Source organism: Triticum aestivum, chromosome 6B (genome assembly GCF_018294505.1).
Source record: "Triticum aestivum cultivar Chinese Spring chromosome 6B, IWGSC CS RefSeq v2.1, whole genome shotgun sequence".
Lineage (NCBI taxonomy): Eukaryota > Viridiplantae > Streptophyta > Magnoliopsida > Poales > Poaceae > Triticum > Triticum aestivum.
In genome coordinates this window covers 147,052,259-147,068,922 of record NC_057810.1, presented here as the reverse complement: position 1 = coordinate 147,068,922, position 16,664 = coordinate 147,052,259, and the positions used below count along the sequence as shown (strand labels likewise).

Below are 16,664 nucleotides of genomic sequence, written 5' to 3'. Positions count from 1 at the left end.
CGCGGCCTGGGCGGCGTATTTCGAGCGCCGCCAGCAGTAGCGACTGGCGTCCACCAACGACGCGCCGGTGGTCGGCGGCCGGCAGAACAACGAGGGGCGCCGCCTGTGGTGGGGCGTCCCCGGTCGCACACTCGAGGGCGTGCTCACGTACCTCGAGGGTGGCAACGACCCGCCGTTGGCGTACCCCCCGGCGAGGGTGGCCGCCCCGGCGCAGCACCGACGCGTCGGGCCATGGGCGCCAAGGAGGTTCGGCGCTTCCTCTTCTTCCTCCTCATCACGCTCTTCTTCACATTCCTCCGGCTCTCCGGCGCTGCTCGGCGTCAAGGCCGAGCCCGCGGCGGAGACGCCGCTTGGTCGGCGCACTCGCAGCGCCGGCATCGTCATCAACGAGGGCGGTCGGCGCGCCTCGTCCTCGTCGGCTCCTCCGCGCTTCGTCAAGCCAAAGACGGAGCCGGGGCTGGCGCCGGTGAAGACGGAGCCGGGGCTGGCGCCGGTGAAGACGGAGCCGGGACTGGCGCCGGTGAAGGCGGAGTTCGACGACGACGACGCGGCCCTCGAATGGGCGCGCCAGGACTCCATTGCGATGGAGAAGGCGCACCGGGAGAAGGAGAAGGAGCGTCAGCGCGCCGCCCTACGCAGCTTCGAGGAGCGCCGACGCGGCCGCGAGGAAGGCGGGGTCGTCGTCTTATGCGACAGCGGTGGCGACGACGACGCGCCGCCGCCTGTTCACCAAGGCGACGCCGGGCAGGGGTCCAGCAGGGGCACCCGCGTCAAGGAGGAGAAGGCCGACGAGGACGTTGGCGGCGACGGCGGCGACGAATTCAGCCCTTTTCTTTTTTTTAGATTAGGTTAATGTATTGTTTGGACGAATTTCGCCGAAACTTGCCATGTTTGGCCGAAATTTAACTAGTTTTTATCATAACTTCGCCAAACGGTTCTTTTTTTTAAAGACGCGCCTGGGGGGCGGCCCTAGGGGGCGACGGCTGGGGACCGACTCGCCCCCAGGGCCATTTTTTCCGCTGGCTCACCCCCAGGCGGCGCTTTTAGACGCCCCCTGGGGGGCCAACGATAAGAGATGCCCTAAGTACCCTCGTAGATCGTAAGTGGAAGCGTTTCACAATGCGGTTGATGTAGTCGAACTTCTTCGCGCTTCAACCGATCAAGTGCCGAACGCATGACACCTCCGCGTTCTGCACATGTTCAGCTCGGTGACGTTCCTCGCCTCCTTGATCCAGCAAGACATCGAGGTAGTAGATGAGTTCCGTCAGCACGACGGCGTGGTGACGGTGATGGTGAAGTGATCTCCGCAAGGCTTCGCCTAAGCACTACGAAAATATGACCGGGGGTGTAAATGGTGGAGGAGGCGCCGCACACGGCTAGGCAATTGTCTAGTGTGTGCTAGGCGCCTGTAACACCCCGGTAGTCAAGCTACAGTAATCAAACACTGATGGTGCCATGTCATTGCAATTAATTTGCTTAGCCTCACTTTGATCCAAACCGAATTCAAATTCAAATTTAAAAATAAAGTAAAAATAATATTTATTCCAACAACAAAACAAAAATGTTTAAATTATTCTATAATTCCCTCTAATCAGTTTTCATGTCGAAACTAACTCCATCTGACTCACAAATAAATTCCAAGTAAATTAATAAATGATCCAGCAGCAAATAAAATGACCTTCTTAGAATAAACAATTACTTATTTAACTCTAGTCGCCTCCAAACTTTGTGGGTATACTCAAAATAATGCCTAGTATTTATGTGACAAATCTCATCTACAACAAAATTCATTTGGTTCGAACTTAAAATAGAAACAGAGGAGAAATGCAAAACAGTAGTAGAATAAGAATATTGGATATGGCACTGTGCACTTTGGCCCATTTAGCAATAGGAGCTAGGCCAGCCCAACTCCCCATCTCCTTCTACCTCTGTTCACTGAACAGAGGCGTGGTAGCCATCTACGGCCATGGCCGCGCTTTGGCGTGCGAGGCGGCCATCCGTGCCCCCCTTTACCTATAAAGGAGCACACCGAAAACCCTAGACCCCTCTCGTCCAGTTCCCCCTCAGTACCTCTTCACCCCCCTCCTCTTTGGATCGATTTTGTGCTCGAAAGCTCGCATGGTGACCGCGCGCCTCATCACCGTTGCCGCAGCCAACGTGTGCCTCACCGCCAGGGAAGACCTCAAGGAGAACCATCGTGGTCGGCTGCATCTCCCCCGAGCATCGTATCAAGCCGGGGCGGCCCATATGCTCACCATCGAGCTCATTTCCGTCGAGTACATCAACGTTGTTCATTGCCGTTTGCCGCCGCTCTGATCCGTCCTCGGCCTCCCCGACCACGTCCCCGGATCAGTGATGAGCTTCTCCTCCGAATCCCAATTTCCTTTGCCTCGTTTCGGTCACCGTTTGCCGTCCCCGAGCTCATCCGAGTTTGCGCGTATGCATACATACGTGTGTGTGTGTGTGTGTTACTGCCGCTGCTGCCTTGCTCCTCCTACTTGATGCTCTTTGCGTTGCTGCTACTGAAGGAAATATGCCCTAGAGGCAATAATAAAGTTGTTATTTATATTGCCTTATATCATGATAAATGTGTATTATTCATGCTAGAATTGTATTAAACGGAAACTTAGTACATGTGTGAATAGATAGACAAATAGAGTGTCACTGGTATGCCTCCGCTTGACTAGCTCGTTGAATCAAAGATGGTTAAGTTTCCTAGCCATAGACATGAGTTGTCATTTGATTAACGGAATCACATCATTAGAGAATGATGTGATTGACTTGACCCATTCCGTTAGCGTAGCACTTGATCGTTTAGTTTATTGCTATTGCTTTCTTCATGACTTATACATGTTCCTATGACTATGAGATTATGCAACTCCCGAATACCGGAGGAACACTTAGTGTGCTATCAAACATCACAATGTAACTGGGTGATTATAAAGATGCTCTATAGGTGTCTCTGATGGTGTTTGTTGAGTTGGCATAGATCGAGATTAGGATTTGTCACTCCAAGTATCGGAGAGGTATCTCTGGGCCCTCTCGGTAATGCACATCACTATAAGCCTTGCAAGCAATGTGACTAATGAGTTAGTTACGGGATGATGCATTACGGAACGAGTAAAGAGACTTGCCGATAACGAGATTGAACTAGGTATTGAGATACCGATGATCGAATCTTGGGCAAGTTACTGATACATCTCTGTCGTATCTATAATTTTTGATTGTTCCATGCCAATATTATACAACTTTCATATAATTTTGGCAATTTTTTATACTATTTTTGGGACTAACATATTGATCCAGTGCCCTATGCCAGTTCCTGTTTGTTGCATATTTTTGTTTCGCAGAAACCCCATATCAAACGGAGTCCAAACGGGATAAAAACGGAAGGACAATATTTTTAGAATATTTGTGAAATATGGGAAGAAGAATCAACGCGAGAAGGTGCCCGAGGGGGCCGTGAGGTAGGGGGTGCCCCTGACCCTTGTGGGCCCCCTGTAAGGCAGTTGCTGCTCTTCTTTGGCTGCAAGAAAGCTAATTTTTGGAGAAAAATCTGGGCAAAGGTTTCAATCCAATCGGAGTTACGGATCTCCGGATATATAAGAAACGGTGAAAGGGCAGAATCCCAGAACACAAAAACAGAGAGAGACAGATCCAATCTCGGAGGGGCTCTCGCCCCTCCCATGCCATGGAGACCAAGGACCAGAGGGGAAACCCTTCTCCCATGTAGGGATAAGGTCAAGGAAGAAGAAGAAGAAGGGGGGGGGCTCTCCCCCTCTCTTCCGGTGGCGCCGGAACGCTGCCAGGGCCATCATCATCATCACCGCAATCTACACCAACACCTCCGGCATCTTCACCAACATCTCCATCACCTTCCCCCCTCTATCTACAGTGGTCTACTCTCCCGCAACCCGCTGTACCCTCATACTTGAACATGGCGCTTTATGCTTCATATTATTATCCAATGATGTGTTGCCATCCTATGATGTCTAAGTAGATTTTCGTTGTCCTATCGGTGATTGGTGAATTACTATGATTGATTTAATTTGCTTGTGGTTATGTTGTTGTCCTTTGGTTTCCATCATATGAGCGTGCGCGTGGATCACACCATAGGGTTAGTTGTATGTTGATAGGACTATGTATTGGAGGGCAAGAGTGACAAAAGCTTCAACCTAGCATAGAAATTGATACATACGGGATTGAAGGGGGACCAATATATCTTAATGTTATGGTTGGGTTTTACCTTAATGAATGTTAGTTGTTGCGGACGCTTGCTAATAGTTCCAATCATAAGTGCATAGAATTCCAAGTCAGGGATGACATGCTAGTAGTGGCCTCTCCCACATAAAACTTGCTATCAGTCTAGTAAAGTAGTCAATTGCTTAGGGACAATTTTGCAACCCCTACCACCACTTTTCCACACTCTCTATACTAACTTTATTGCTTCATTACTTAAAACAGCCCCTAGATTTTATTTACGCGCTCTTTATTATCTTGCAAACCTATCCAAAAACACCTACAAAGTACTTCTAGTTTCATACTTGTTCTAGGTAAAGCGAACGTCAAGCGTGCGTAGATTTGTATCGGTGGTCGATAGAACTTGAGGGAACATTTGTTCTACCTTGCTCCTCGTTGGGTTCGACACTCTTACTTATTGAAAGAGGCTACAATTGATCCCCTATACTTGTGGGTTATCAAGACCTTTTTTTGGCGCCGTTGCCGGGAGCAATAGCGTGGGGTGAATATTCTCATGTGTGCTTGTTTGCTTTATCACTAAGTAATTTTTATTTGTTGTTCTAAGTTGTTTTCTATCTTTAGTTATGGGTAGGAAACACAAAATACCAAAAAAATTAGTTATACCTACTATACCAATGGTTGAAGAACCATTCAAAATCTATCACACTCATAAAGTTTTTTACTTGGATCATCTTTGATCCCTTTGTGCTCGTGCTGAAACCCCAACTAGCTTAGTTGAGGGCAAATCTTTAGATGAGCATGCTTGTTATGTGCGACACCGCTTATCTAAAAGAGGGGACCTTTTACTGGATCAAATTCATCGTTTGTAGTGCTATGCTTGGAATTTATGTGAAATATATGATGTTACTTGTTGTTATGAAAACCCTAAGAAACACCTTCCCTACCAATGTGAGTTTAGCAATAATGGAATCATATCTTCGTATGCTAAGGGTGTTTATAATTACTATGATGTTCAACAAATTGCAGAATTTGTTGCTTTTATGGGTGCTTATGAAATTGCTTCTTTGATTGAAAAGTATGATGCTACTCTTTACAAATCTGAAAATTTTGCCATACTTAAATATTGTTATGATAATTATGCTTCTAATGCCTATGTTAAACCATATATTGAGGACTCCCCCGTTGTCCAAGAAGAGACTAATATTTTGCAGGAGTCTATGGAAGAAGAAATTAATGACATTGTGAGCTCATTGGATGAAAAAGATGAGGAGGAGAGTGAAGAACAAAAGGAGGAAGAGCGGATTGATCACCCATGCCCACCTTCTAATGAGAGTAACTCTTCAACTCATACATTTTTTAATTTCCCTTCTTGCTTACCGAAGGATGAATGCTATGATGATTGTTATGATCCCGTTGATTCTTTTGAAATATCCCTTTCTGATGATGCTTGCTATGCCTGTGGCCAAGATGCCAATATGAATTATGCTTATGGAGATGAACTTGCTATAGTTCCTTATGTTAAACATGAAATTGTTGCTATTACACCCATGCATGATAGTCCTATTATCTTTTTGAATTCTCCCAACTACACTATATCGGAGAAGTTTACCCTTATTAAGGATTATATTCATGGGTTGCGTTTTACTATTACACATGATGATTTTGATAGATATAATATGCATGTGCTTGCTGCTCCTACTTGCAATTATTATGAGAGAGGAACTACATCTCCGCCTCTTTATATTTCCAACACGAAAAAATTGCAAGAAACTGTTTATACTATGCATTGACCTTTACTTTGTGTGCATGAATTGTTCTTTTATGACATGCCGATGCATAGGAAGAGAGTTAGACTTCGTTGTTGCATGATATATGTTACTTTGTGCTCACTACTAAATTAAAAATCCTTGTTAATTAAAATTGGCTTTGATATACCTTGGGATCCAGGTGGATTCATTACTTGAGCACTATATGCCTAGCTTAATGGCTTTAAAGAAAACGCTGCCAGGGAGACAACCCGGAAGTTTTAGAGAGACATTTATTTCTGTTGAGTGTTTTATATAGTTTAAAAACAAAAAAATAAAGAGGGGAACCTAAAACTTTTTTCAAAAAGAAAAGTGAAAGTGAGAGAGACAAGCATTGTTGAAGTGGGGGAGCTCCTTGAACTTTGTTCATGCTCACGGAAAATTTGTGAATCTTGATTACAGAAACTTTTCAACAAAAAAAATAATTATCCCCTTGTACAATTCCATTGTATTATAGAAATAATGTGCCAAGGTTTGATGATCCTAGCCTCCTGAATGAGCAGCCGGCAATGTATCAGACCATCCGTAGGGCCGCGAGGCCCTCTCCGTCGTCCTTCGAGTTGTTGCGCTCGCCGTGGCACCGAGCATTGTTAACATGGTCAATGAACATGAGGATTCAGGAGATGACTTTATTTTGACTGGTTGACAGTAGGGACCCACTAGGGCCATAGCCGTACGTACACAAGTGCCTCCTTATTATGTACAACTATATTTTTTTGGCTTCCTCCTAGTTTCCTAACATCACGGTCCCGCACCATTGTCAACCTATGTAGTCAATAAACGAGAGAATTGCACAAGGTGCGGCCGACAGCTGGGACCAAGCAGCTCGAGAAGTATTTGTGTTTTGAGGCGTGAGCACTGCAGAGTTTTTGTTGGCGATGTTTTCGTTGTTGTTCAGATGAGAGCAGGGTATTAACTGGGCGGGCTGTGACCCGTCTAGCCTAGGACAGATATCCAGCCCAGATATTAAACTTTTTCAAGATGAAAATGGCTAGCCCAGCTATACATTTTTTTGAGGAATACCCATGCAAGGTCAACTTGTTATTCTCCGCCCTGCTGGGCTGCAAATCTTTCCTAGAAGGGATGCATTAGGCTTAACAGGAAAATGGGCTTTAAAAAATAATAAATGGGATGTAATTATAAAAACTGGGCAGTAACTATAAAAAAATGCACCAAGCACGGAATTAGTTTATAAAATATTATTTATGGATTTTGAAAATCTTAATTTTTAATTGTTGCACGCGCAATGTTTCGTTAGATTTTTACGTAATACAAATTTATATTTAATCTGACTAGAAATTTCAGGATAAAAATATTTCGGATCCCATCAAAATGTGGGAAATTTTATTGAATTCTATCTTGAACGGTTGGTTGAAATTATTAATCATTGTCCTAGCTAGAAAATGGATTGTACTTTTAACAAACTGTAAATGGGATGTAGTAAATTCCATTAGAATTCAAAAATGGGTTGTACAGTCTTACAAATCGCAAATGGGCTATAAGTTCTCTCCCACACACTTGTGGGCCTACTAAGTTGACGCGTCCCCTAAAAAAAGAAGTTGACGCGTATGCAAGGCTTTGTCAACTTATTATAGTCAACACACGGTTCTAGCAGCAGTGGCCCTTGGATGTCCATCCAACGGATGCCATGCTTCTTCTTCAATCTCGGATATCTAGCTTCACCCGCCCAAAAAATGATTCCTCCCCCTGACATCTGGGGTGCACCATTTCAGAAGCTGACCTATGGGCCTACTAAGTTCAGGCGTACCAAGGGCTTTGTCAACTTAGTCAATATGAACGATTCTAGCTGTAGTGACCGTATGATGTCCATCCAACGGCCGTAGTGCTTCTTCAACCTCTGGTCTTCTTGCTCTAGCCGCCCAAAGCAGCACCAGTCGTGCCGCGTGCTCCTGCCTCCCGTGGCCGGCTGTGATGCCGCGGAGACCTCACCGCCCACTACTACTTCCACCGCTGGCCAGGCCATCCCTCTATTCAGCCACACCCCCTGTTATTCCGCGGCGACGACAGCCTCACACCGCAGCCGAACCAGTGAACCCTCGTACTCCTCTCCGCGCGGGCTTCCACTGTCGCGTCTTCCCCGGCTCCACGTCGTCCCCTTCCTAGGCCTCGCCGTCGTCCACCGCCCTGGTGCTCTCGGCGCGACGTGGTCAACATGGTCAAGGAACGGCTTCCATCGGACGTGGGCTGTACGTGGAGAGGCTGACAGCTGGGTCCATGATGGCAGCAAGGAAGTGCCTCCTTATTACGCGGAAAATAATGATTCCTCCACCTGACAGCAGGGACCCACCAGACGGACCATCGTATTTCACAAAAAAATGTTTGCCCCCTGACTGCTGGGACCCAGCGGACGGGCCACCGTATTGTGTGAAAAAAATGTTCCCCCCGCTGTCAGCTTGGACCCACTGGAAGTGCCTCCTTATTACGCACAAAAAATGAATACTCCCCCTGCTGGTTGGGACCCACCTTGGTGGGAGGCTGACTTGTGGGCCTACTAAGTTAACAGGGACGGAGTGCTTTGTCAACTTAGTCAATATGAAGGATTCTAGCTCAAGTGACCGTACGATGTCCATCCAACGGCCGTAGTGCTTCTTCAACCTCTGGTCTTCTTGCTCCAGCCGCCCAAAGCAGCACCGGTCATGCCGCATGCTCCTGCCTCCCGTGGTCGGCTGTGCTGCAGCGGAGGCCTCACCGCCCCCTACTATTCCCACCGCTGGCCAGGCCCTGCGGCGACGGCAGCCTCACACCGCAGCCGAACCAGCGAACCCTCGTACTCCTCTCCGCGCGGGCTTCCACTGCCGCGTCTTTCTCGGCTCCGTGTCGTCCCCTTCCTAGGCCTCGCCGTCGTCCACTGCCCTGGTGCTCTTGGCGTGGCGTGGTCAACATGGTCAAGGAACGGCTTTCATTGGATGTGGACTTTACGTGGAGAGGCTGACAGCTGGGTCCACGACCGCAGCAAGGAAGTGCCTCCTTATTACGTGCAAAATAATTATTCATCCACTTGATAGCGGGGACCCACTGGACAAGCCACCGTATTTCGAAAAAAAACATTTCCCTCTGACTGCTGGGACCCACCAGCTACATCTTCGCACGCAAGGAAGTGCATCCGGGCAAAACCAAAAAAAAACGACCCGCCCCCCTGAGTGCTGGGACCCACCAGCTACATCTTCGAACGCAAGGAAGTGCCTGACAGTCGGGACCCACCTGGTCGAAGTGTACGTAGCGTTGTCATTCTGGTCGCGAACGTGTACGTACATACTGGTCGATGTAGAGGCACGCACGTGTCGTAGTAGAGGCGCGAACGTAGCATGTACACGTACGTACAGCGGCCAGGGTGCAAGAAAGTAAATACGGCCACATACATACATACGGGCGGGGTCTCGAACGCCTACTCGCGCGTATGTACGGCCAGGGCTCGTGTACATGGCTGGGTCGGAACGGAGAAACAACGTCGTCGTCGTGTTCATGGGGAGGCAACGGAATGCGTCATGTTCATCGGGAGGCAACGGAACACGTGGGAGCCAACCAGCTTGGACGGAACAGCCGATGGAAACGAGGCCTGGCGTACCGCAGAACAGAGGAAACGACCTTGTGTTCGACCGACCACGTTTGAAACGGGATCATGTTCATCGGGAGGGGTCTGGCGTACCGCAAAATGGAGGAAACGGACCTCCTACGGTCGAAACGGGGGTCCTGTTGATTGGGAGGGGTGTGGCGTACCGCAAAACGGAGGAAACGGACTTGTGTTGGAGCACTACGGTCGAAGCGGCGGTCCTGTTCATCGGGAGGGGTGTGGCGTACCGCAAAATGGGACTCTACGGGATACTACTCATCTCCACCGTCGACCCCCTCCAGCCTCCACGGGCTACTGTTCATCCACCGTCGACCTCCTCCAGCCTCCACCTGCGACTATTCATGTTCATCCAGCCTCCACCGCGCGCTACTCCACCGGCTACTGTTCAACCAGCCCTCTCCACGGGCTCCTGTTCAACCACCCCTCCATGGGCTACTGTTCATCCAGCCCTCCACCATCTACTGTTCATCCTGCCCTCCATGGGGTGGTCCTGTTCATCCTGCCCTCCACGGGGTCCTGTTCATCCAGCCCCAACCGGCTCGAACGATCGGGGTCCTGTTCATCCACCCCCAACGGGAACTGTTCATCCAAACCCCCCAGCAACACTCACTGTTCATCCAGAGGCACGCCACGGGGTCTTGTTCATCCACCCTTAGCGGGAACTGTTCATCCAACCCCCCCCCCCCCCGCAACACTCATTGTTCATCCAGAGGCAGCATCGATCGGCTTCAGTTAGCAGCAGTAGCAAAGGAATCGCTCGATCGGGTTCAGTTAACAGCCATCGATCGATCGCTCGGGTTCAGTAACGCGTAGCCTGCAGTGCAATTGCTCGGGTTCAGTTAGAGCCCAACGCCTCGGTCGGGTTCAGTTAGAGCCCAACGCCTCGCACCCACGCGCGTGCGTGTACGAGAGAAACGTGCATCGCTCGGCCCCGACCACCCACCGTAATCGGGAACACCCCGATATTTTCCTCGCCCTCGCTTCTACCACGGTTTTTTCCGTCATGGACGGCCCAAAGTATGTCATGCAGCTGCGTCTCTGGCCCGCCCAGGACGAAAAGCCCATTTTCTGTCATGATTTTTTTTCATATAAGTAGGACCCACCACATCTAGGATGATACCGTGTTTTGTCATAATTATTGTCATAGAAGTGTCATAAGTATGACAGGAAAAAATTTCGTTCGACCCAAAGTCACGGATGTGTCTTTTTTTTGTAGTGCTAGTGATACGAGAGAACGGTAGAGACGTGAGAGATAATAAAAACCGTGTAATGTATAATGATAGGGAGAGTGTGACACTTCTCAAGGGAGACGTCGAGAGACCATGTTTGCGAGGATAGGAGAAACATGAAGTGAGCGTGCGGGTGAGCTGGAGAAAAGAGAGTGATAGCTACATGAAGGAGCATGCATGCAAGAGAGATGGGCATGAAAGGAGTGAACATAAAAAGGATTCAAATATTTGAATTCGAGATGATGATACATGTAATCCACACTCGAACCAAAATTGATCTATCAAACATGCATACTCATATGAATTCACGCGCATCTATTTTATTTAATATGTAGATATTACTGATCCATACATTTTAGTAGAACATAATTTGGTTTAATTTTTTGAATTCAACCTTATGATTTTGAGATCATTGTATTTGTAAATCATATTATACATGTAAAGGAGCAGAATTCTTTGTTGTGCTTTTGAAAGTATATATCAAAAAAATGATATATATAGAATTTTATTCCAATCGAAAATGGAACCCGCCCAAAAAAATAGAATACAAATGGGATTCGAATTGAGTTGGCACGCTAAACATGCACTCTGCAAAATTTGAATGAAGCGGGGAAAGTCGCAGTAACCACCCAAAACCAAAATCTGCGAGATGGAAATTACTACTTCCTATCCCTGCCATGCGAAGCCTATCTGCTCAATTTCTATAGTTTTCGATAGGGGTAGGTTTGTAATTTCACTCGAACATGACATAACCGCCTCTCACCCGACTGAAATCGACTCCCTCCCCGATTCATACATGCCGGGCGCCAAAAACAAACTCTCGTCGGCAAATATTCGGTGTATACGAGATTACTGTCCTATCCCCAACCGAATAATATTGCTGTGATGTAGGAAATTTGAAACGGGGGCTAAGTTTGTAAATTTCCTCGCATTTGAGACAAGCGCGCCCTGAAGACATGGTTCCCCCTTCCTCTCCACCTCCATTTCCCCATTCGTACTCCATGGGCGCCAAAACACCCTCTCCACCCCAGCCTCCTCCGTCCGCCACCCCATCCACCACCGTCCTCCTCCACCATGTTGGAGCTGATACCCCGACGCCGCCGTCCATTACAAGAGATCGACCTCTCTCATCCATGGCTTCGGACCGGGATCCTTGCATCCCGTCCTCTCGCTTCATCCCCGCCATCGTCCACCTTGCCAGCGCCGCTCCTACGACCGTCTCATCCACCGCGCCCCACCGCCACCGTCTACCCTCCTAGATCTGCTTCCACGCTGCCGACAGCCATTGCTACCGCAACATCGCCAAATTCGCAGCAGATGCATACACGGCGCCGCACCAAAGGTGGTGCTCTTTTGTATCTGCTCAACTTATTTATCGCAGCAAGAAAATAGATCACCACTGCTTTACTCTGATTTCTTGTCCATCACTTACTTGCTACTTGAGAGCAAACATTGGTTGCGAAGTTGCCTTTGTCCAGTTTGCACCTTCAGATCCGCCATGGCATGCTCAACACTATACTCCCAATGCTTATGGTTTTCGCCTTTTATATTCCACACTAGTTAAATCACAGTAGACTAAATTTCAAAATTGTCAGTCGATTTTTCAGAGCTCGCCGGAGTTTGCCAGTGCGAACGAAGGGGCTCGGGTGGGGACTTTGGTTGTCGGGGGGGGGGGGCGGTGATGGGGCCTCGCCGAACGAAGAAAACTCGACACGGGTGGGGGCGGGGGGGTGGGGATGGCAGAGGAACACAGGCGGTGGGGGCCGATGGTTCGGCCGGCGGCCCGTGCGGTGTTCTGTATGGGAAGAATCAGATACGAGGAAGAAGAAGGGTTAGGAGACATAGGATCTTCATCCAACTGCCTGAAATGGTCGACTGACCCAAATGCAGACATGCCTTTATATTCAGTACCATCATTGTACCTGCTTAGCACTACTCCTGAATCCATCAAGATAAACAACGTGCCACTCATAATTCCAAACTTGTTGCTCAAGTATGAATCTGATATGATGCTGATATTACTAAAACGGATAACATTTAATTGGTCAGCTAATGTTCCTACTTTACTTTCGAAAAAGCACGTGCACCACATATAGAGAGACAACAGGGAGTTACTTTCTTAATGCGCTCTGGTTCATCATGTGTGGGCACTGCGCAACGAACATTTTATTATCCAAAATGCTTGCTCTTCTTTACCATGTTCCTCTTCCGTTCTTATTTAATAAGTACTCTCTCCGTTCCTAAATACAAGTCTTTGTATAGATTCCACCATGGACTACATATGGAGCAAAATGAGTGAATCTACACTCTAAAATGTATCTGGATACATCTGTATGTGATCCATAGTGGAAATCTCTACCAAGACTTATATTTTGGAACGGAGGGAGTATGATAGTGGTATAGTATGTTCCTTGTAGTAAAGATGAGCAGGGACATTTGCAGTGTAGAGGTCTATACGGTCGGTTGGTATGGACACTTTGAACTCGTCAGGCCTCTTTGATTCGTAGGATTTTGTAAACATGGGAATAGGATTTGTAGTGGCCTGCCCACTTGAATCCTATAAGAATAGCAGGAAAATGCGGGGAGCTGTGTCGCCTTTGAGAGTTACACTGATATTAACAGTACCGCACCTTCAGTTGAAGAGAGCTGGTATCCGAAGCCTTTCTAGCCGTACCGGCAATACTAACACATATATTCCAGCAAGTTCCACTTTGCTGATTTTACTCTGATGCTTATGGTTTTCCCGTTATATCTACACTATAATTTGTGTAGCTGCTTTGTGTCGCACTAGCAGCAGTCCACACTTGAAGCTAAACACTGCAATGACTTACAAAATTGGCACCAAGGCATTGAGTGCCATTCTGGATGCAATGAAACTCATACGCTCCCCACCTGTTGACTCTTGTTTAGAATATGATCCTAATGACTCTTGTTAAAAACTGCCACATATAGAGAGACAGCATGGAATTGCATTTCTTAGGGCGCTGTGATTCATCATGAGTGGGCAACCAACATTGTATGCAATTAAGCGGAACCTCAAGAATATGCTTCCTCTTCTGTTCTTTAACATGTTCCTCTTTTGTTATTCTGTATTTAGTATGTACAGTATGTTCCTTGCCAGGAAGGGGAGCAGGGACATCTGCAGTCAACAGCTGATAGAACTGGCATGTACTTGATCGATAGGCTTTCAATTACTAGCGGCAATACAACACCGTATTTTCAAGCCAATTCCACTTTCCCGATTTATATATCGTGGTTATGGTGTACCCCTTTTATGTACACTATGATCTGCCTAGTTGTTGTGTGCTCTTGTTATCCTGGTTTGGCAATAAACTCTCTATACATTATATTTTGAACCTATCATCTGCCAACTATCCTTACTTCTGGAGCCTATTTTTGTGTGTACTTGTGCCAGATTATATAAATGCACGCACCATATTACAGCACACATGAGCTCTTTCATCAGAATCCAGTGATAGCACACAAGTGTTTATAGGGGCGCCCCTATATTAGAATATCCTCTGCATTACAAAGATAATCTCACAACTATTTATGTTTTCATGGTTCTCAGATATTATACGTAATTACAATGAATATCAGAATCCGTGCATCAGAAGAATATTGTGGAACACTGCAATGACTTACAAAATTGGCACCAAGGCATTGAGTGCCATTCTGGATTCAATGAAACTCATACGCTCCCCACCTGTAGATTCTTGTTCAGAATATGATCCTAATGACTATTCTAACCTCGAGGAGTCAAAGGCAGATGGCCTGTCATGTTCACTCATCAAGTTGCCTGCTCTAATTTGGCAAGGTTTTATTGATTGCGCGTATCTTGCATATGTTGTCTTGCATTTCTTCTACTTTGTTGCATCACCATCTGCTTAGTTTACTCATTATATATGTCGAGATGCCATGCCCATCCATTATCAATACATATTCCATCTGTCATCATACCATGTTTTTCCACTCAAATGTTGTTCTTATGCATCAGACATCAAAAAGGAAGAGGGTGATTGCCGAACATGAAGGAGCACCAGCAAAGTCCTTAAAAACGTGGTTGTGCCGGAGAAATCAGACATCACCCCACTTATGTTGGATGTACAACCAGTGACACAAAATGTAGGACCGACTCCAGCAGACTGTACCCATACTTCACTGGCCACACAACTAGCCCCACCACATAGGACCTGCACTCTAGCAAAAGGTATGCCAATTTCAGTTGCCATAGCACCAGCCGTACCACAGAAAAATCCCACTCCAGCAAAAAGTACAGCAAGTCCACCGGCCGAAGACCTATCCCAACTGCAGAGACGGCCAATTCCTGCAGATTGGAACCCCATTCCAGTTATTCCCAGTTTAAAGGACAATGCTTTCAATGTTGTTAGGGACTATGTGCATATATTCCCATCATTGGAAGATTATAGTGAAGACAAACACCATTTTCACATCTTTCTGTCCCACTTACGTGTAAGTGCTATTGTTCATGGTGATTATTTTCCTGTTTTCTGCTGATTGAACACATTAATGATTTACATTACATTGTTGTAAGTAGGCGAGGGTCAATCTGGATAGTCATGACGAGCAAAGCTTGCTTGCGCTTTTCAAGGAAGCATTGCAGCAGTATTGGTGTTACCTGAGGAAATCACACTTTGATGGCAAGTCTATAAACGAATTTCTGGTGAAGTATCCTATGCTAAATTTAGAAGACATTGAATGGAAAAACCTTGTTATGCACTGGTCTCGTTCCGAGGATGAGGTACTGTCTATGATATCGCATGACAATTTGAACTTCTACATTTCCGCATGTGCCTTGCGGATCTTATTTGCAGGAAATCTGCTCGAAAAAGAATTCCGGTTTGAAAAGAACGACAGGATATCGCAAATATGTTGCCCGCTGCTTTGCTCTTGTTAGTACCTGTTGTCCTGTATCACTGTACTTGCATACATACCTGGTTCATTATGTGACAGCAGTATGCATGATAGATTTTTTATCAATTGTTCGTTCCAAATTATCTGATCTGTATGAATGGTTACATTAGTGTAGAATATATCCAATGCCAATGAAAAATTTTAGCTCTGCATTGTTCTTGTAAGTACCTGTTGTCCTTTATCAGTGTACTTATATTGACAGGTAGTTGTTCATGTACCATCACTCTGCAGCTTATTTTCCTTTGCCCTCCATTTTCTACACATAAGATCTATATTTACTCTTACCATAAAGTTGGATAACACCGATGGTACTGAAGAAGTTTAGCTCTGCATTGCTCTTGGATGTACCTTTTGCCTGTATCGCTGTACTTACATTTATAGCTACTTGGTTATGTAGCATCACTCTTCATCTTATCTTAAATACTCTCCATTTTTTCTTATATTGTCACATCTATATTTACTCTTAACAAAATGTAGAATAAAGGCAATGCTTATGAAGAAGATTTTGTGGTAAACTTCTTGAATTGCCCCCCCCCCCCATCAGCATGGACAAGGGATTTATAGAGCCTGCCTTCACCAATAATGTAAGTTTGTCCTTCTCAAGCCTTCAAACTTTGTTGTGTATATTTGGTTAGGCATGACTGCAACAACTGTTTATTTTTGGTGTTTGCATCAAATTGCATGTTTAAAGTTTATTATGTACTCCAGTTCATAAACAAAAGTTTGTCCTTATCAAGTTAAGTTTTCAGTTGTACAACCAAGTTCCTTCTTCATACCATGTAAATTAAACTATACATAGCAAGTGATCTTATTTTGCCAATCTGAAATGGGATAAATTGACAGCACACTAACCATTGATACTTATGAGTTCTTGATCTGTAATCCAGTGGTGTCGTGAAGCTG

General features: G+C 46.3%; 1 long non-coding RNA gene across 1 annotated transcript; it reads left to right on the top strand.

Moving 5' to 3' along the window:
* The first annotated feature begins 15,478 nt into the window (after positions 1 to 15,478).
* Positions 15,479 to 15,978, top strand: LOC123133802 (uncharacterized). Its single transcript, XR_006465392.1, has 2 exons — positions 15,479 to 15,588; positions 15,662 to 15,978. It is a non-coding gene; the product is annotated as an uncharacterized lncRNA (long non-coding RNA).
* The last annotated feature ends 686 nt before the right edge of the window (positions 15,979 to 16,664 follow it).